The following is a 23,407-nucleotide window of genomic DNA, read 5'->3' as shown; positions in this document are numbered from 1 at the left end:
TAACTGTGAAAGAAAAACAACCTGCCCATAGACACTTTCTGGGAAAAAGTAGAATTAAAATAAATGGGAATATTATAGTCAACAGTTTTTCAGAAGCTAAGAAATCCCTTTCTCAATTAGGCATTCCTAATTGCACAAGCCTTTTCCTGTAAACCCAGAAACAAAATCCTGAAACCTTTTCAAAAACTACTCCAAAATCTGACATGGAAGGCATCACATTTCAGCTGGAGAAGTGCATTATCTCAGTTGTATTAAAATAAAGGCAAAGAATAATATGGGGGGAAAATGTTGTATATACAACTAAGCCTAACCATGCCTCCAGAGGCCCATCTGGAAGGCCTGGAGCATAGCTATTGCAGGAGTCCTATCAGGCACCAGCCACGAACAGTCTGTGCACCAGTAGCCACTTCACCATCTGGGAACTTGGTAAAAATGCAGAATCTCAGACCCAGTCCAGACTTCCTGAATCAGACTCTGCATTTAACAAGAGCCTTAGTGAATCACTTGTTCATTAAAGTCTGGGAAGTGCAATAATGGTTTCTTAATCCTCATCCCAGTGTCACCTGGAGGTGCTTATATAAAACGCAGATTTCTAAGCACCTCCTCAGACTTACTGAGTCTCTAGGACTAGTCATGTTAATGTGTTAAGAAGCACTTCCCTAATCTTTCAAATCAGCCAGCGAGGACAGACACAGGCAGTTGGCCCTCCTTATCTGCAGATCCCACCAATGGAGGATGAAAATATTTGGGAAAAAATATTCCAGAAAGTTCTAAAAACCAAAACTTAAATTTGCTATGCACTAGGTAGCAAAAGAGACATAGATGTAAAGAACAGACTTTTGGACTATGTGATGTGGGAGAAGGTGAGGGTCGGGTGATAGGAGAGAATGGCATTGAAACACGTATATTACCATATGTAAAATAGATGGCCAGTGGAAGTTTGATGCATGAAGCAGGGCACTCAAAGCCGGTGCTCTGGGACAACCTAGAGGGATGGGGTGGGGAGGGAGGGGGGAGAGGGGTTCAGGATGGGGGACACATGTGCACCCGTGGCTGATTCAGGTCGATGTATGGCAAAAACCACAATATTGTAAAGTAATTAGCCTCCAATTAAAATTAATTAACTAATTTAAAAACTTTTTAACTTTGAAAAAAAAATTGCCATGTACTGGCTACTACTCACATAGTATTTACTGTATTAATATTACAGGTATTAGAGATGATTTAAAGTACACAGGAAGACATGTTTGCTATATGCAAATATGATGCTATTTTGTATAAGGGACTTGAGCATTCATGGATTTGGGTATCCCTGGGGGATCCTGGGACCAGTTCCCCACAGATGGGGAGGGATGGCTATACATCAATGGAAAATAAATAAGAGTCCAGAAAAAATATATATCTATGGTGAATTCTTTTTCTTTTATCTTAAAAAATTTATCTTTTGACATATTTTAAAATTTTTTTATTGAGGCATGATTGACATGCAAAAAGGCTGTACATATTTAATGCATACATCTTGATAATTTTGAAGGCAAGCACACACCCGTGAAACCATCACCACATACAATGCCATAACTTTGTCACCTCTAAAAGTCTTTTTTTCAAATAACATTTAATGTAACATCTACCGTCTTAAAATTCTTAACTGTGCAATACGTGTAAAGTAATTAGCCTCCAACTAATAAAAATAAATGAAAAAAAAATAATAAAAAGTGAACTGAAAAAAAAAACCTGTACAATACAGTAGTGTTAACTATATGTACTATGTCATAGATTCCTAGGACTTATCTTGCATAGGTGAAACCATGTACCCTTTGACCAAAACCTCCCTGAGCCCCCACTCCCCCTAGCCCCTGGTAACTCCTGACTCTACTCTCTACCTCAAATTTGACAACTTTACATTTCTGATATAAGTGGGATCAGGTAGTATTTGCTCTTCCATGTCTGGGTTACTTTACTTAGCATAATATCTTCCAAGTTTATTTATGCTATAACAAAAGACAGAATTTCCTCTTTTCCAAGGTGGAATAAAGCTTCTTTATCCATTCCTCTGTCAATGGATGTTTAGGTTGTTTCTATGTTTTGGCTACTGTAAATAATGCTACAGTGAGCACTGGGGAGCAGCTATCTCTTTGAGATCCTGATATCAATTCTTGGGTATATACTTAGCAAAGTGCCAAGGCAGTTCAAGTGGGGAAATGGTGTTGGGACAAGTAGATATCCACACACAAAAGAATGAACTTCACCCTCACCACTTCACAGACTATCCAAAAGTTAACAGAAAAAGGACCAAAGACCTACTATAAAATTTTAAATGGATCAAACACCTACTATAAAACTCCTAGAAGAAAAATACAGAGTAAATCTGCATGACTTAAGATCTGACAATGGTTTCTTAGATCTAACACCTGAAACACAAGCAATCAAAGGAAAAATAGGTAAATCTGATTTTATAAAAAACTTTTGTGCAAAGGACACTATCAAGAGAGTGAAAAAAATGATCCACAGAATGAAATAAAATATTTGCAAATCATATATGTGATAATGATATATTGATCTAGTATCCAGAGTATAAAAAGCACTCTTACAACTCAAAAAATATGGAGGTGGAAGGGTTCCTAAATAATCCAATTTAAAAGTGAGTAGACATTTTTCCAAAGACAATATATACATTGCCAATAAGCATGTAAAAAGATGCTCCATATCACCAATCATCAGTGAAATGAAAATAAAAAACACAATGAGCTTCCAGTGTATATGCACTAGGATGGCTAGAATTAAACAGTAGGATCATAACAAGATGTGATGAGGATATAGAGAAACTAGAACTCCATTAGGAACGTAAAACAGTGTAGCAACACTGGAAAACAGTTTGGGAATTCTTCAAAAAGTAAAACATGGAGTAACCATATGACCCAGCAATCCCAGTCCTAGATATATACCCAAGGGAATTGAAAAAATACGTCCACACAAAATCTGTACTAGTATTCACAAAAGAAGTATTATTCATGGCCGCCAAAAAAGTGGAAATAGCACACATGTCAACCAAATGATGAGTGGATAAACAAAATGTGGTATATCCATACAATGAATTATTTTTCAGCCATTTACTGATAATATAACATGGATGAACCTTAAAAACATTACGCTAAGTGAAAAAAAAAACAGTTACAAAGGACCACAAATTATAAACTTCATACAAACAGACAAGGCAACCCACTCCAGTACTCTTGCCTGGAAAATCCCATGGATGGAGGAACCTGGTAGGCTGCAGTCCATGGGGTCGCTAAGAGTCAGACATGACTGAGCGACTACACTTTCACTTTTCACTTTCATGCATTGGAGAAGGAAATGGCAACCCACTCCAGTGTTCTTGCCTGGAGAACAGGGACAGGGGAGCCTGGTGGGCTGCCGTCTAGGGGGCTGCACAGAGTCGGACACGACTGAAGCAACTTAGCAGCAGCAGCATACAAACAGAATCAACACAAAACAGGTAAATCCACGGAGATATAAAGTTGACTGATAGTTGCCTAGCGCTGAGAGTCTGGTGGGGTGATGGGAAAGGAGAATGAATGCTAGCAACATCTAGGTGTCTTTCTGGAGTGATGAGACTGTTTTAAAACTGATTATAGTGATGATTGCATAACTCGATATTAAACTGAATAATTCAATTGTATAGAATATTGACTATATCTCAATAAAGCTGCTATTAAAATTTACATGAGTGATTATTTCTGTGGGGAAAGAAGACAATGCAATTTGGGGACAAGTACATAGGACTTCAACTATTTAGTGACACATTATTTCTTAAGCTGGGTGGTAGGTATATAGATGCTCATTATATTGTTCTTTCTACCTTGCAAGTGATCCCAGAAGGAAGATCTGTGCCTTGACCAGGGAGAGAAACCTCATCACCATCACCTCCAAGTTCTCAACCAACATTAGAAGGATATATACCAGATATACCTATGATGCTTACACAACAATACAGCCTCACACCAGATCTCCCAAATCAGAGACTCTGGGAAGTTAAACTGACTATGAAAAATAGATCATTTTGCTGAGCAACCCAGTCAGAGAACAGCTGATGCTATTTTTCTGCTGAGGCAATCCAAAATTGTGTTATGTTTTCTGGCAGCCTCATAATGATGATGATTCAAGATTCAGGGTTTGGGGGATAACTGTATTTAAAGAAATAAAAAAAAAAAAGAAGAAGAAGAACATAAAATGGGTTCAAAATATCTGCTTTTAGAAAGTTAAGTAACAGCCCAGGCAACTGAAGGGCAGAAAACTTCATTTTTGCCTCCCATCAGGAATTTAATTGGATGTATAGTTGGATCTTACCTTTTGTCTAATCTAAATTGGGCTTTAATTTGGATCCGGTTCATTCCACTTGCTGGAAAAATCAGACTTGAACAGTTTTGATTTGAATGTCTTTGATTTACCAACTGCCTCTTCAGAAATAGGCTCATCCCTTCCCTGGTTTTTCTTCTGAAAATGTCATTTCTTTGAGCTTTATCATTGTCATCTTCATATTTCTGAAAACCAGTTTTTAAAAAAACTGTTCATGAAGGTCCATGGCATGATTCTGTCATTGTTTCCTGGTCCCTCCACGTTGGTAAGCAACATTCCTTCAAAGCTGTAGTTTTTCCAGTAGTCATGTAAAGCTGTGAAAGTTGGACCATGAAGAAGGCTGAGAGCCAAAGAATTGATGCTTTCACATTGTGGTGATGGAGAACTCTTGAGAGTTCCCCTGGATAGCAAGGAGATTAAACCAGTCAATCCTAAAGGAAACCAACCCTGAATATTCACTGGAAGTACTGATGCTGAAGCTGAAACTCCAACATTTTGGCCATCTGATGCAAAGAGCTGACTCATTAAAAAAAGACCCTAAAGCTGGGAAAGACTGAGGGCAGGAGAAGTGGGCAACAGAGGATGAGTTGGTAAATGGCATCACCGCGTCAATGGGCATGCATTTAAGTAAACTCTGGGAGATACTGAAGGACACTGGGAGATACTGAAGGACACTAGGGGATACTGAAGGGAAGCCTGGTGTGCTGCAGTTCATGGGGTTGCAAAGAGTTGGACACAACTTAGCTACTGAACAGCAATTCCTTGAAAACTCTGAGCTCTGGAACTCTTTATGATGTCATTTTATTCTTTTAAGATTCATTGTCTTTACTGGCTCAATATTTCCCACATTAAAAAAAAAATTTTATAACCCAGGCCCCCTGCATTGGGAGCACAGACTCTGGGAGTCCAGACTGTTACCACTGGACTACTGGAGAAATCCCCTATATTTTTTAATTGATTCAGAGCTCATCTTCCTTATATTTTTGTCCTAGAGCATCTGTATATTTATTTATAATGCTATTTAAACCAATTAAAATTTTTCTCACTTTTAAATTGCAAATAGATTCATGAAATCACAAATTTAATATGCCTCTTATAGGTTCAGTGCATAAATGCATAGTTGTTAATGATTTTGAAAAGTTTGGCTATGGAACTACCAACATCTTCATCCATAACACACAAGGCAGGAGAACCACCTTTGGAGAACTCTCCTTGAAAGGTCACAAAGTCGGAATTTTATTCTGAGGAAGCCTCCTGAGTTATCCAACTTTAGGAAGCCCTTGACCACAGAATCCTATTTATTTACTGATTTTCCATTCTGTAAGCATTTTTCTTCATGGATCTCTGCCTTTTCATGGCAAAGGGGTTTGCATAACTCAGTGAAGCTATGAGCCATGCCCTGTAGAGCCACCTAAGATGGACAGGTCATAGTGAAGAGTTCTCAGAAAACTCAATATTTAACAACAACAACAAAAAAACTAAGATCATGACATCTGGTCCCATCACTTCATGGCAAATAGAAGGGGAAATGATGGAAGCAGTGACCAATTTCTTCTTTTTGGGCTCTAAAATCACTGTGGATGGTGACTGTAGCCATGAAATTAGAAGACAATTGCTTCTTCTTTTTTTTTTTTTTTTACTTTAATTTTTATTTATTTATTTATTTTTAATTTTTTTTATTTTTTTATTAGTTGGAGGCTAATTACTTCACAACATTTCAGTGGGTTATGTCATACATTGACATGAATCAGCCATGGAGTTACATGTATTCCCCATCCTGATCCCCCCTCCCACCTCCCTCTCCACCCAATTCCTCTGGGTCTTCGCAGTGCATCAAGCCCGAGCACTTGAAAGGAAGGCTATGACAAACCTAGACAGGGTATTAAAAAGCAAAGACATCACTTTGCTGACAAAGATCCATATAGTCAAGATTATAGTCTTTCCAGTAGTCATATATAGATGTGAAAGTTGGACCATAAAGAAGGCTGTGCACCGAAGAATTGATGCTTTCAAACTATGGTGCTAGAGAAGACTCTTGAGAGTTCCTTGAACCTCAAGGAGATTAAACCAGTCAGTTTAAAGGAAATCCACCCTGAATACTCATTGGAAGGACTGGTGCTGAAGCTGAGGCTCCAATACTTTGGTCACCTGAAGTGAACTGTCAACTCACGGGAAAAGACCCTGATACTGAGAAAGATTGAAGGCAGAAGGAGAAGAGGGTGACAGAGAATGAGATGGCTGAATGGCATCACTGATTCAGTGAATGTGAACTTGGGTGAACTCTGGGAGATGGTGAGGAACAGGGAGGCCTGATGTGCTGCAGTCCATGGGGTCGCAAAAAGTCAGACATGACTTGGCAACTGAACAACAGCAAGCATTTTTGTAACACTGAAGATCTAGCTTATAATACTCAAATGACAGCCGCTTTCTCCCAAGATTCATGAGCATATTTCCCTAGCTACCCTTGCTGCTCAAAGTCTTTGGTCACAGATGCCCCTCACTGCTTCCTCTTCCTTTTGGACAGTGGTTCTGGGCCTTCTTTGCACCTGGAGGTCTTTCACAAATCATGATGTCTTAACACCTCAGAGCAATTCAACCAGAATCACCTGGAATGGGGTTCAGATATCAGTATTTTTTATTTATTTTTATTGAAGTATAGTTGATTACAATTTTGTGTTCAAGTGTACAGCAAAATGATTCAGTTATACATATATTTTTTCAGATTCTTTTCCCTTATAGGTTATTTCAAAACATTGAATGCAATTCCCTGTGCTACACAGTAGGCCCTCGTTTGTGTTACATGTAGTAGTGTGTATATGTTAATCCCAACCTCCACCCCCTAATTTATCCCCCCCACCTTTCCTTTTTGATAACCATACATTTGTTTTCTATGTCTATAAGGCTATGAAGCTTCCCTGGTGACTCAACATGTAGCCAAAGCTGACAGCTACTCCTTCAGAAAGGCACAAATATCAGCAAGACAAACCAAGAGTGTATCAAAGACAGCATTTACCAGATTTAATCTTCCAGATATTTGCTTTTTTGACATCTCCAGACACTACAATTTATAATTCCATCTCTTTATACCAAATTTGAAATAATATTTTGACCTGTTAAAATTATCTCCTTGTAAAATGTACTCTATCTGCTAATACCCCAATAGAAAATTAGTTTAATATGGATTAACAAAAATTTATAGTCAGGTTCTGCCTTTCTTGACATAGATGAATCAAAGATCTACAAAGTTAAGTTACACGATAAATACACCCACATATATTTACACATACACACACATACAAATACACAGAGCTGGAGATATTCAGGAAGTAAGTCTTCAAATAACTCTAGTGATTGAGAAACACTACCAAGCGCAGTTCACGGAAGAGACATCTGGTCGCCGTATCAGCAAGGGAAGCAGTACAAGGGTTTACAGGGCTGCATGCCTTGCTGCATATTTTCATACATTCCGTGCTGCCTAAGCACTACTTAATGACTGTGGAATATTTAAATTGAGTAAGATGAGCACCAGCCTGTTGTTGATAAAGTGCTGGTCAATGATCCCCTCCTTACTATTTTTTCTGCCCCCAAATCTGATCAAATTTGATTTCTTGAAAAGTACTTATCCAGTTTTTGATAAGACTTACCAAAGACCACCCAATAATTCTTAAAAGCTACTAAAATTCCCATACATCCTCTGTCTCCCACCTACTCTAAAAGTAATGTATTCCCAAAATGTAGAGAAAAGAGGAGAGAGAGACAGATGACAGAAGAGCTTTTCATTTGTTTCATTAATAAAGAATGGTCTAGTAAAATAGCAACCTGAAAGCTATTTGATCATCAGGTCTAACAACATGGAGAGAAGAAAAGGGGAGGAAGCACTCTGACCAGAGGCTGGCTCCGTCCACCCCGGCGTGGGGCACATGACCCTGTGAAGCCGAATGGCCCATGGAACCCAATGACCATGGCTGCAGTCAACCAAGCTGGTCTCTGCAACTAGAAACTCAGCCACTCCTGTAGCTACATGTCTATCTATGTCTTTAAAGTATGCAGTCCAAAACCTAAACACATGTATTTCTTTTAAAAATGTTATCTTTGAATACTCTTCAAAAACATTAAGGTATCATAAGCTCACACAGCCAGTGGAGCAATGCAAAGCTGGGTGGTGGAAAAAAGTCACTGTGCTCCCTAAAGCTCTCTGCACAACCTCCTTCACATCCTACCTCCATTGCCTGTGGAGTCAGAATGCCTTGTTTAAACACTTGCTACACCAGTTTCCCTCTCAGTGACTTGGAACAAGGTAACTTCATATCTATCAGCACCACTGTCCTTATTTTTATAAAGGGGAAAATTATAGCAATTACAGCACCTATCTCACATATAAGTGCGTATGCATCGCTGCTCAGTCATGTCTGACTCTTTGCAACCCCATGGACTGCAACCCGCCAGGCTCCTCTGTCCATGAGATTTTCCAGGCAAGGATACTGGAGTGGGTTGCCAATTCCTTCTCCAGGGGATCTTCCCGACCCAGGGATCAAACCTGGGTCTCCTGCACTGCAGGCAGATTCTTTACTGACTGAGCTACAGTAGAAGAGTATAAATGTCATAAAGTTAATGTCTATATGCTACTTATTCTTTCCAACCCATTCTTTCAATGCAGGGATTGAACCCAGGTCTCCTGCATTGCAGGTGGATTCTTTACCAGCTGAGCCACCAGGGAAGCCCAGAAATACTGGAGTGGGTAGCCTATCCCTTCGCCAGCGGATCTTCCCAACCCAGAAATTGAATCGGGGTCTCCTGCATTGCAGGCGGATTCTTTACCAGCTGAGCCACAAGGGAAGCCCATATACTTATTTTCTAAAATTAACTTTCCAATCCCAGCTATGAGTTGTTGGAAAATCAATACTATCGATAAGATGTTTGGAGTCATTACTTTGTGCCAGACCTTGATCTAAACCCTTTTTGTTCCTTAAAATACATATATAGTCTCACATGTAGGTACTATATATATATTTTAAGGAATAAAAAGCTATATATACATTTATATATATATATAGCCTCATGTACTATATATATATATGTATTTTTTTTTTAAAGAACAAAAAGTGCCTAGACCAAGGTCTGGCACAAAGCAACAACTCAAAATGTTAACTATTATTTCTCTTTTACATACAAAATTCCTAGAAGTAAATATATAGTACTTCATTATAATATACTTCATTAGAGTATACATGCCTATATATAATAATGTATTGATTAAGATGAAAGGTTCTGGGGTTGGTCAAGCCTGGTTTGGAATTGAAGATATTTGCTAGGGGCCTTTCATTAGATCTGCTTTTCAAGAAACAATTTTAAGTGCCAACATGTGCTAAACACTGCTCTAGTTCCTGGTGATAGAATATTAAGACAAAATACACTGTTATGAGACTAAAAGGTCAGGCTACAATCTAGGAGAAAATATTTGTAAAATATAGATGTAACAAAGGACTTTTATTTGGAATATATTTTTAAAACCTCATAATCAACAAGAAAAACAGCCCAATTTTTTAAATGAACAAAATATTTAAACAGATACTTCACTAAAGAAGGTGTACAGATGTCAAGTAACACATTACAAACACTCAACATCATCAGCCATTAGGGAAATATGAATTAAAGCCATGAGATGCCACCACTCCCACTAGATGAGATAAAATGAAAAACAAAAAATTGTTCAAAGTGCTGGGAAGGATATGGACAACTGGAATTCTTACACAGAAAAGAGGCTGACAGTTTCTTATGGAGTTAAGTTGGCCTACCATATGACCTAGCAATTCCACACTTAGATACAATACACAAGGGAAGTGAAAGCAGATGCATGAAAGTTTTATATGTCAACATTTCTAGCAGCATATTTATAATGGACAAAAACTGGAATCAAGTCAAATGTCCATCAATAGATGAATGGATAAACTGTAGTACATTTATACAGTAAAATACTACTCATCAACAACAGGAAATAAACTGTTGATATATGCAACATGACTTTCAAAGTAACTATGCTAAGTGGAAAGAAAAGAAATATATTATTTACAATCCAATTTATATAAAATTCTAAATAATGCAACCTAGTGTATAAGTGACAGAAAGCAAATTGGCAGTTGCTGGGATGGGAAATGCAGGGAGAAGAAGGAAAGAGCAATTATAAGGAGCAGGAGCAGACTTTTGGGGGTGACTGTGTCACTATCTTGGTTGTGGTAATGGTTTTATGGGTGTATACCTCTATCAAAACTCAGTGTAAATATATATATGGATTATTATATAACAATTATGCTGGAATAAAGCTAAAAGAGAAACATAAGCAAGACAAAAATGTAAAACAAGGTCTTTACTTTTATAAGACCAGATTTTAATGGGAGTGGAGTTAGAAAATGTTTAAATGAATACATACCACGTAGTTTATACCATGTAGTTTCAGAATTAAAATCAATTCCCACAGTGCTCACCAAAATATATATATTCAAGAATGTCATCACAGCATTGTTAGTAATAGCCCCAAGCTGAAAATGAGTAAATGCCCATCAACAGCAGAACAGATGAAATAAATTAGGTATATACACAGTGAAGCAAAGTCGTTCAATCGTGTCTGACTCTTTGTGACCCTGTGGACTGTAGCCTGCCAGGCTCCTCCGTCCATGGGATTTTCCAAGCAAGCATACTGGAGTAGGTTGCCATTTCCTTCTCCAGGGGATCTTCCTGACCCAGGGATCGAACCCAGGTCTCCCACATGGTAGGCAGATGCTTTACCATCTGAGCCACTAGGGAAGTCCATATGTATATATGTACTGTTATATGTAGAACTAATTTATTTGTTCTCAGTTCTGTATAGTGTTCCACGTGGAACTGAGAACAGAACTGAGAACGAATAAATTAGTTCTACATATAAAAACATAGGAGACTATCAGAAATGAAACACTGAAGGAACAAATCCAGGTCCAAATAAGGACTTCCTCTGAGATTCCAACTGCAGTCACTGCTAATAGAGGTCAGGACAGCAGTTACCCTGAGCTCATGACAACTCCAAGGGAACACCAGGAGGGCTTCTGGGGGCTGATGACATTCTCCATCTTAAGATCCCTGTACTTTTTGTATATATGTTAATCTTCAATAAAAAATATTTTATTTTTTCAATTTTATTGAAGTATAGTTGATTTACAATGTTAAATACATATATATATATATATATATATATATATATATATATACACATATATATATAAATTCTTCTCCATTGTGGTTCATCACAGGATATTGAATATAGTTCCCCCTGCTACTACAGCAGAACCTTGTTGATTACCCATGACACATACAGTAGTTTGCAGCTGCTGATCCCCAAACTCCTGCTCTCTCCCAGCCGCTCTCTCCCTTGGCAACCACAAATCTGTTCTCTGTCTGTGACTCCGTCTCTGTTTGTAGACAGGTTCGCTTGTGCTGTAGTTTAGATTCCACATATCAGTGATACCATATGGTATTTGTCTTCTCTTTCTGACATAATTCATTTAGTATGATCATCTCTACGCCTATCCATATTACTGCAAATGACATTGTTTCATACTTAATAAAAATATTTTAAAAAAAATTAATATGAGGTCACATGATATGATAGGGATTGCCTGGTTATTTGAGGCTGGACATCAGAAACACCTCTTTGAGCAGGAAGCACTGAATTTGAAGCCCTCAGCAATGAGAATGAACCAGGTGGGGGCAGACATAACCAGACTCCAGTACTGGAATCTTCCCTGCAGGGTCACAGCTGACCCCTTGTCATCATAAAATCATAAAAATCATAAAATCATCAGCTACCTTTGTCATACAAAATTCAGTTGGCATTTTCAAACAAATATTCAGCTCTGTTGTGAAAATTAAAGAAGGCTGAGCTTCTTTTGAGAAGGAAAACAGAGAAAAATGTAAATTCAGAAAGAACACCCCCTTCAAATATATTTTTGCTCACTCTTCTTTATGCCTTTTGGTCTAAGAAAATAATCTCAGAAAAAAACTTTATTTTCTGGAAAGAGAGGAGAACTTAAATCTTCTCTTTTCTGGAGAAGAAAGTGGAGAAATATATGTATTTTTCAAGAAGATAATCCAAAGGGAGGTAAAAGGAAGAGAAAGGGGGTAATCTGAACTGTCAATCCATCAACATGGGACCACCAGTTCACAGGGCCAAGTTTTATAGAAGACTAAGGATGTGCAAGAACCAACAATGCACACCATATCAGGGAAAGCAAATACACCTGAACAGATGCACACAAACCCTGATGTCCCTCAGGCCACTAATATTTAATCTCTGAATGGACAGATGGAATCATCATAAAGCATTTATCTGATAAAATCCCATGAAAAAAGACTGGAAACATTATGGTTTCAGAGAGGCTGGAATGAGACAGAATTCCAGGTCTGCCACTTTCTCAAGATGAAGCAGTAGGATAGCAAGATAAGGGCCAGATCAGAACCCAGCAGGCACCAAAGACTCCCAGGTTGGTCGAGCTTATTCAGGTGAATACCCCACAGGAGACTTTGCTATAGAAATGCTGGCACCGTTTCCCACCACATTGCTGGCACAGTAATTGAGTCTGGCAGCCAGAACTGGTGTAGGCAGTGTGGCCAGCAAACTGCGAAGGAGGATGAAGATGGCAGCACTGATGACAAACGGTACCGTGATGATGGATGGGTAGTGCAGTGGGATGCAGACGGCCACATAGAGGTCCTAAGCCGTGACTACAAAGGCGGAGGATTCCACTGGAAGGAATGTATTTATGACGAACATCTGCAGGAAGCAGCCCATAGAGGTGATGGGCTTCATGTCGAACCAGAAGATGAGCAGGACCTGTGGGAATTATTATCTTCAAGAGCTGTGCATTCACTCCCACCCTAGGGTACGTAACCCTAGGATAATCCTTAGATAACTTCAACCACTCATATCTCTAGACCACAGTCCCATAATCCTAGCTGGAACAGTGTCCTAATTTCAGATACCTTCTATGTGCATCCCAACCTCCAGAGCCTGATTTATACACTTTTCAACTATAGATCACACCCTTTTGTTTAAAAACATTTATTTCTAGTCTGTCTTCTTTTGATCTCTAGAGTTCTTACCCTAACTTCAGATGGACACATCTGCCCATCTAAATGTATCACAAGGACATCAAATCCAGTAAGTCCAATACTTAGATTTGGACACCCTCCAACCTCTCCTTATACATAAGAAACATCTTCCAATCATTCCTACCTCAGTATATGACATAATATAAATCTAGTTACATTTTTAAAGTTTTTTTAATGTTGACCAGTTTTAAAGGCTTTAATGAACAATAAATATTGTTACAATAAAAAAAAAAAGAATGCATGAACATCCCAAACCAAACAAAATGTTAGGTGTACAACGTTGAAGTAGAACCTAGGCTGGCAAACAGGGCTGTAGTAATAATACAAACAAGTGACTGGACATCATTTCAACTAAATAATAATAGCCCAAATAACAGCAGGTACCAAAGTACTTTCCAACTGATCTCATTCAAAAGATGAACCTAATAAAACACGAAGCTAAAAGGACAACACAATAGCAAATCACAGAGAGGAAAATACATTCTGTGTTAGAAAGTCAAAAAAAGAAATCATCAGAAGTTGAGGGCTTGGGTGTATACACTTCATGTTACTTCCATGCAACAGTCAATATGCCCCTACTAACCCACTTAATTTCCCTGAGAAACAGTTAGGTTGCAATTATCACTGATTTTCCTCCCATTAAGAGAGTTTTTGAATATGCAAATGACTTTCATTATAATTTCATACTAAATCAGTATATCCATGCAAATCTATTTCTTACCAAAGTCCCAAAATAGAAAAGCAGATGTACAATGGCAAAATTAGGACACCAAGATGAAAAGCGAAGATCATAAGAGGATGAGGGAAAAGAATCTATGTAGAGTGTCTTTGGAAGCTGCTATTTCTAGGAAAAATAGATATTTTCAAATATAATGAATCCAATCAATTAAGTCTGCCTAAAATATGTGGCCAGGGAAAATGCACTGGGCCAGAAAACTTTGTAAGGAATAGAATTACATTGGGCAATTTGACTTTTATCCACTCTAAGGAAAAAAAAAAAAACTGTTTTCAAGATCACATCCACTGTTCCTGCTTCTGATAATGGCATCCTGATAATCATTATGGGCTTCCCTGGTGGCTCAGAGGGTAAAGTATTATGGGTCTTCTCTCTTCCCACTCTCTGTCCAGATGGTTTGGGAAAAAGCCATTCTACTCTGACTTCTGACTCCAGGGACGGGTTTGGACTCCCTCCCAAGGAGTCAATGAAAAACAAACATTCCCTCAGGAGACATGAATTAGATGAGGAATGGACACTCATCTGATCTACAAAAGTACTACTGGGATTCAAACCTGAGACCTGGAATCTAAACCTGGAGCACTGGGAATGGGTGTGGGGAAGGAGGTTATCTTGCCAACAAAATGGGAGACCCTGCCAGAGAATGAAGCCCACAAAGAAACAAACAGAGCTGAGAGGCGGGGAAGAAAGGACAATGTGATAATAGTTTTGTGCTCTTGATCCAGCTGTACCTCTGGACTTTTCAGATATACAGATGAATAAATTCCTGGTTTGCGTGGTACCCTTTGGCCTGGATTTTCGAGCTGAGTCTCTTTCAAGCAAGAGAATCCTACTGAAGACATTCATTCTCTACTTCCTATAGCATCTGGCTGCAAATATAACTTTAGCCTGAATCAAGAGGTAGAGATCAGGAAAAGGAAAGCTTATTTTCTTTAAAAGTATTTGATAAAATTCAAACCTCACCTTGGTGCAGAAGACCCCTCTTAATTAAACTGGCCCAAACTTATGTTTTAGGACTTCCCAGGTGGAGGTAAGAACCTGCTTGCCAATACAGGAGATGTTTAAGAGACACAGGTTCAATCCCTGGGTAGGGAAGATCCCCTGGAGAAGGGCATGGCATCCCACTCCAGTATTTTTGCCCAGAAAATCCCCCTGGACAGAGGAGCCTGACAGGCTATAGTCCATAGGGTCACAAGAAGTTAGAGATGACTGAAGCAACTTAGCATGCAAACTTCTATTTTCTGGTAGATACAAAGCAAATGTATACTTACAATTTTAATTTGCAGTTTAATCTCTTAAATGTAAGAGTTTCATTCATGCAAATTGATGGAAGTACATGAAAATGTTAGGATCTCTGAATTGACTGCCTCAGACTCTGAATTTCTGCACAAACCATTTCATATCCTCTCCAGTCTACTTAAGATTACTATCACCGTCAGTGTGACCACCATAGCCTTCTTCCTCAAACTGAGTAGATAACTTTCTCTCCTTCAAAGATTTTTTTTAAAGACTTCAGACAGAAACTTTGAGCTTCCCACCCACCAAGTTTCACTGAATCTATCTCATCCGCTCCTCCACTCCTACATCAGGAGAATAAGTGTCTTGTCTGTTCCTCCATGTGCCTGTACTCTGAGTTCATCTCCAAGCATCAATTATCAGGTCTCTCAACTATACATGTCCATCTCTAATTCACATTCTATCAACATTTAAGCATGCTCATCTCATCAATTTTTATAGAAAATGCTGTCCCTCAATCCAACATCCTATTTCAGTTATACCTTCCAGAACTGTCTTCACTCCCTGTCTCCTTATATATTAATACCTGCTCACCATCGCAGCATCCTCAAAGGAGAAATGAAGGCAATGTGCATCCCCATGGGGATCACTGTTTGGTTTAAGGGACAAGAACAGGTGAAGTATTTAGTCAAGTCTCAACAAGTCACAACGTTACTCTTCATTCATGTTCAGCTGGCCCTTGAACAACATAAGTTACTTACAGGCTGGTTTTTTCAATAGCAAATACTACAGTTCTAACATGAGTTGGTTGAATCCAGGGATGCAGCACTTAGGATACAAAGGACTCATATAAAAAGGGCTGACAAAGGAATTGTCTGGTGGTCCAGTGGTTAGGACTCTGTGCTTTCACTGCCAAGAGCACAGGTTCAATCCCTGGTCGATGAACTAAGATCCCATAAGTTAAGGCAGTTTTAAAAAAAGGCTGACTATAAATTATACATAGGTTTTTGACTGGACGGAGGGTCAGTGCCCCAAATCCCTGTGTTGCTCAAGGGTCAACTTTATTTAGGAAAGACTTATTGAGCAACTCTGTGTGAAGGGTGTCATGTGAGAGGCTTTATTATTAATATAAACACATAAAATCTAACTTCTTCCCTGAAGCCTCTCACAGTCCAGAGTGAGATAAAGAGGACAGAAAATACTTTCACATGGAATGCTGAGCCATTACACAGAGTCTGGACCAAATCAATGGCAAGGCAAGAGGAAACCCAGCAGAAGGCCAAGCAGGCTGTGGACTATAGCACCCCAGGAGGCCCTGCTCACATGGACCAGATGGTGATGATGCTCCCTTAGCTTTATGACATGGAGGTCATGAATGTAAAGGAACTGGATAGTGAACCTGGAAGTGCTGTCTGAAGTGAAGAGAAGTAAAGTTACTCAGTCGTGTCCAACTCTTTGCAAGTCCGTGGAATCTCCAGGTTGGAATACTGGAGTGGATAGCCATTCTCTTCTCCAGGGGATCTTCCCAACCCAGGGATTGAACCCTGTGTCTCCTGCATTGAGGGCAGATTTTTTACCATCTGAGCCACCAGGGAAGCCCAAGAATACTGGAGTGGGTAGCCTAACCCCTCTCTAGTGGATCTTCCAAACCCAGGAATCAAACAGGGGTCTCCTGCATTGCAGGCAGATTCTTTACCAGCTGAGCTACCAGGGAAGCCCATCTAGAAAGGGTAACACTTAGGTTCAAGGATTCGAGCCACCAGAGATGTTAAAGAAGGACTCAATGCTGATGCTCCAAAGCCTACTCAGGACTACTCTTCCACTGACTCTGACAGCTCTCCCCAGATTTCTTCTCTTTATTCCTTTAAGAACACCAGAAATTGTGAAAGGGTGCTCTACAGGTTAATCTGCTCCAGATGGGAAAACTCCAGCAGCTATGGTGCTGTCTGATGTGAGAAAAATCTAGAAGGCTCCATGCTATACCAGTGAGGATGAGTTTTTTAAAAACCATACCTCAAATCCAAGGCTTAACAGCTATTATCTTAAGAAGACAAAGATCTGGGGCCTGTTAAGCCTGAATACCCTACTGGCAAACACTGGTAAGATTTCAACAACTTTGAATACCCTTATTGCCCCACAATTGTTTGAAGCTGATGGACACTTTTAAAATACTTTCCCAACCATCCTAAACTACCCCAACTGCTACATTCTCATCAAGGGAATCTTTCTGGGTTATTTTTTAATATCGCCCAGCTGGCTAACTGCTTGCCCAATATCCATTCCTCACTTCTTACTGATCAAGTACATTTCAATGTCCAGTTAAAATTCACCAACATTGGGATTTTCCTGGCAGTTCAGCGGTTAAGACTCCACATTCCCAATGTAGCGGGCATGGGTTTGATCCCTGATTGGGGAAGATCTGGCATACTGCATGGCATGGCCAAAAAAGAAAAACAAAAACAAAAACAAAAACCACCAACATTTATTGTATAACCACATATAAAAATGACCAAGATTTGTTCCTCTGCCCTCAGCATACCTGTTACACACTCTTCTTTCTCCATGCAAAACTGTTTTTAGTCTGGGGTTTCTAGCAAGAACTAGACTCAAAATCATGTTTATTATCCATGGCAATATATACAACTTTTATTTTTATTTTCTCCAACTTTCTCTACTTTGATGATATCTGTTCCCTCCCTTAAAAATGACCATGGCATGAGCCACATTATTTGAGACACAAAGTTCCATTAATGCCTTGGAGGATATGGCTTACCAAATGGTCCATCACTACCCTAAAAGAATGCAATTGCATTACATGGGTAAATGATTTACTCCTGGGGAATATATCATTTTTCCTGATGCATCACAAGGTCAGTTGTAGCCTTACTCCTGTCCCATTTTTCAGCATTAGATGCATTTAACAGTTGCATGGTTAATTATCTAAGACTCCATTTCAGCATGTATATTATCTCATCCATTTGGAAATGACTTTGAGTGCAGCTTACTCGGACTCAGTGCCCTATTACCCAGTGTACACATGATGTCCTTGTCTACAACAATAGATGGTCCAACCAATACACTCACATTTGGCCAGCAAAGGATGGAGCCTTTGACAACTTCTGAAAGATCTGTGAAATTTTTCAGGAACAGGCTAGTGGATAACAAGTATGGACGTACCAGCCCTTTAAGTCCACATGCCTAGGACTCCCAACAGCTGGTACACAGAGAGCCAACACTGCCATCCCAGTGGGATGTCTAATATTCAAAACTGAACTTCTGATTTCTCCCCCAGAAACGTACTTCTCCCAGTTTTCCCTTGCTTAGCTGAAGACAATCCATTGTTGGAGTTGCTCAGACCAAAAAACCTTAGCATCATTCTGAACTCCTCTCTGTCTCCTAACTCAGATCAAATCCTGAGGTAACACCACCGTCAAGATATATGCAAAATTAACATGGCTACACTGAGAACACAGGTGTTGCTTCCATCACTGTAATTTTATTGCAGTGGTGACAATGAGACCTTTAACTTTTTTTTTTTTTTTTTGCAAGGCAGGAGGCCTGCGTTTGATCCCTGGGTCAGGAAGATCCCCTGGAGAAGGGAATGGCTACACACTCCTGTATTCTTGTCTGGGAAATCTATGGACAGAGGAGCCTGGAAGGTTACAGTCCATGCGGTCACAGTCAGACACGACTGAGTGATAAACACTTTCTTTTCACTTTCACGAGTAAAAATTGGATATAACAAGGCTTTTCAATATTAGAAAAGATGAAGGAATGAACAGCAATGTACTTGCTATATTTAACTCCTAGCATCCTAAAGTAAATTGCTTGAGGAAACTGGATCCCAAAGATTATGGGTAAGGAATTTTGAAGTGTGTCTGTATCCCATCAAAGAAACCCAACTAAAAGAATTATGGACTGACAGCTGTGGACTGAGCAAAACTACTTTTTGAAAGGGCTATGGGAAGCTTGGGGTTCATGGGGTTGCAGATTTGGAAATAATTTGGCAACTGAACAACAATAATCTTATTTTGAAGATCATGATTTTGGAGGAACCAAGGTGATTGGCAGTGGACAGAATCAGAATATGTGAAATTCCTTAAAAACTTATTGACTCAAACAGTTTTTCCTAGCTTTTAGTTTTGCTGAGTTTTTGCTATAGTCTCCTTTGTTTCTCTTTCATTTATTTCTGCCCTAAACCCACAGCAAACATTATCCTAAATGGTGAAAAATTGAAAGCATTTCCCCTAAAGTCAGGAACAAGACAATGGTGCCCACTATCACCACTACTATTCAACACAGTTTTGGAAGTTTTAACGACAGCAATCAGAGAAGAAAAAGGAATAAAAGGAACCCAGTTTGGAAAAGAAGAAGGAAAACTCTCACTGTTTGCAGATGACATGATCCTCTACATAGAAAACACAAAAGACAATAGATGCAGAAAAAGTCTTTAACAAAATTCAAAACCATTTATGATTAAAACTCTCCAGAAAGCAGGAATAGAAGGAACATACCTCAACAAAATAAAAGCTATATATGACAAACCCACAGCAAGCATTACCCTCAATGGTGAAAAATTGAAAGCATTTCCCTTAAAATCAGGAATAAGACAAGGGTGCCCACTCTCACCACTACTATTCAACATAGTTTTGGAAGTTTTGGCCACAGCAATCAGAGCAGAAAAAGAAGTAAAAGGAATCTAGATAGGAAAAGAAGAAGTGAAACTCTTGCTGTTCGCAGATGACATGATCCTCTTCATAGAAAACCCTAAAGATTCTACCAGAAAATTACTAGAGCTCATCAATGAATATAGTAAAGCTGCAGGGTATAAAATTAACACACAGAAATCCCTTGTATTCCTATACACTAACAATGAGAAAACAGAAAGAGAAATTAAGGAAACAATACCATTCACCATTGCAACAAAAAGAATAAAATACTTAGGAGTATATCTACCTAAAGAAACAAAAGACCTATACATAGAAAACGATAAAACACTGATGAAAGAAATCAAAGAGGACACAAATAGATGGAGAAACATACCGTGTTCATGGATTAGAAGAATCAATATTGTCAAAACGGCTATTCTACCCAAAGCAATCCATAGATTCAATGCAATCCCTATCAAGCTACCACCGGTATTTTTCACAGAACTAGAACAAATAAGTTCACAATTTGTATGGAAATACAAAAAACCTCGAATAGCCAAAGTAATCTTGAGAAAGAAGGATGGAACTGGAGAAATCAACCTGCCTGACTTCAGACTCTACTACAAAGCCACAGTCATCAAGACAGTATGGTACTGGCACAAAGACAGAAATATAGATCAATGGAACAGAATAGAAAGCCCAGAGATAAATCCACGAACCTATGGACACCTTATCTTCGACAAAGGAGGCAAGGATATACAATGGAAAAAAGACAACCTCTTTAACAAGTGGTGCTGGGAAAACTGGTCAACCACTTGTAAAAGAATGAAACTAGAACACTTTCTAACACCATACACAAAAATAAACTCAAAATGGATTAAAGATCTAAATGTAAGACCAGAAACTATAAAACTCCTAGAGGAGAACATAGGCAAAACACTCTCCGACATAAACCACAGCAGGATCCTCTATGACCCACCTCCCGGAATATTGGAAATAAAAGCAAAAATACACAAATGGGACCTAATTAAACCTAAAAGCTTTTGCACAACAAAGGAGACTATAAGTAAGGTGAAAAGACAGCCCTCAGATTGGGAGAAAACAATAGCAAACAAAGCAACAGACAAAGGATTAGTCTCGAAAATATACAAGCAACTCCTGCAGCTTGATTCCAAAAAAATAAATGACCCAATCAAAAAATGGACCAAAGAACTAAGCAGACATTTCTCCAAGGAAGACATACAGATGGCTAACAAACACGTGAAAAGATGCTCAACATCACTCATTATCAGAGAAATGCAAATCAAAACCACAATGAGGTACCATTACACGCCAGTCAGGATGGCTGCTATCCAAAAGTCTACAAGCAATAAATGCTGGAGAGGGTGTGGAGAAAAGGGAACCCTCTTACACTGTTGGTGGGAATGCAAACTAGTACAGCCGCTATGGAGAACAGTGTGGAGATTTCTTAAAAAAACTGGAAATAGAACTGCCATATGACCCAGCAATCCCACTTCTGGGTATACACACCGAGGAAACCAGATCTGAAAGAGACACGTGCACCCCAATGTTCATCGCAGCACTGTTTATAATAGCCAGGACATGGAAGCAACCTAGATGCCCATCAGCAGATGAATGGATAAGGAAGCTGTGGTACATATACACCATGAAATATTACTCAGCCATTAAAAAGAATTCATTTGAATCAGTTCTAATGAGATGGATGAAACTGGAGCCCATTATACAGAGTGAAGTAAGCCAGAAAGATAAAGACACCAATACAGTATACTAACACATATATATGGAATTTAGAAAGATGGTAATGATAACCCTATATGCAAAACAGAAAAAGAGACACAGATGTACAGAACAGACTTTTGGACTCTGTGGGAGAAGGCGAAGGTGGAATGTTTCGAGAGAACAGCATCGAAACATGTATATTATCTATGGTGAAACAGATCACCAGCCCAGGTTGGATGCATGAGACAAGTGCTCGGGCCTGGTGCACTGGGAAGACCCAGAGGGATCAGGTAGAGAGGGAGGTGGGAGGGGGTATTGGGATGGGGAATACATGTAAATCCATGGCTGATTCATGTCAATGTATGACAAAAACCACTACAATATTGTAAAGTAATTAGCCTCCCACTAATAAAAATAAATGAAAAAGAAAAAAAAAAAAAAAAAAAAAAAAAGAAAACCCTAAAGACACCACCAGAAAACTACTAGAGCTAATCAACAAATATAGTAAAGTTGCAGGATATAAAATTAACACACAGAAATCCCTTGCATTCCTATACACTAACAATGAGAAAACAGAAAGAGAAATTAAGGAAACAATTCCATTCACCATGAATGAAAAGAATAAAATACTTGGGAATAAATCTACCCAAGGAAACAAAAGACCTATATATAGAAAATTATAAAACACTGATGAAAGAAATCAAAGAGGACACAAATAGATGGAGAAATATACCACGTTCATGGATTGGAAGAATCAATATAGTGAAAATGAGTATACTATCCACAGCAATCTATAGATTCAATGCAATCCCTAGCAAGCTACCAATGGTATTTTTCACAGAACTAGAACAAATAAGTTCACAATTTGTAAGGAAATACAAAAATCCTCGAATAGCCAAAGCAACCTTGAAAAAGAAGAATGGAACTGGAGGAATCAACCTGCCTGATTTCAAGCTATACTACAAAGCTACAGTCATCAAAACAATATGGTACTGGCACAAAGACAGAAATATAGATCAATGGAACAGAATAGAAAGCCCAGAGATAAATCCACGCACCTATGGACATCTTATCTTCGACAAAGGAGGCAAGAATATACAATGGAGAAAAGACAATCTCTTTAACAAGTGGTGCTGGGAAAACTGGTTAATCACTTGTAGAAGAATGAAACTAGAACACTTTAACACCATACACAAAAATAAACTCAAAGTGGATTAAAGATATAAATGTAAGACCAGAAACTATAAAACTCCTAGAGGAAAACACAGGCAAAACACTCTGATGTAAATCACAGCAGGATTCTCTATGACCCACCTCCCAGAATATTGGAAATAAAAGCAAAAATAAACAAATGGGACCTAATGAAACTTAAAAGTTTTTGCACACCGAAGAAAACTACAAGCAAGGTGAAAAGACAGCCTTCAGAATGGGAGAAAGTAATAGCAAACGAAGCAACTGACAAAGAACTAATCTCAAAAATATACAAGCAGCTCATGCAGCTTGATTCCAAAAAAAATAACAACCCAATCAAAAAATGGGCCAAAGAACT

The 23,407-nt window shown here is 38.8% G+C and overlaps 1 protein-coding gene and 1 non-coding gene across 2 annotated transcripts in view; one reads left to right on the top strand and one right to left on the bottom strand.

The window, feature by feature from the left end:
- Positions 1–23,407, bottom strand: part of PAK5 (p21 (RAC1) activated kinase 5) — a 380,241-nt gene that overhangs the window by 337,940 nt on the left and 18,894 nt on the right. The gene's annotated exons all lie outside the window — the stretch shown is intronic.
- Positions 18,898–19,000, top strand: LOC122449053. Its single transcript, XR_006271870.1, has one exon. It is a non-coding gene; the product is annotated as a small nucleolar RNA SNORA1 (small nucleolar RNA).

This window comes from Cervus canadensis, chromosome 10, assembly GCF_019320065.1.
Source record: "Cervus canadensis isolate Bull #8, Minnesota chromosome 10, ASM1932006v1, whole genome shotgun sequence".
Classification (NCBI taxonomy): domain Eukaryota; kingdom Metazoa; phylum Chordata; class Mammalia; order Artiodactyla; family Cervidae; genus Cervus; species Cervus canadensis.
This window is presented reverse-complemented; position numbering and strand designations above follow the sequence as displayed.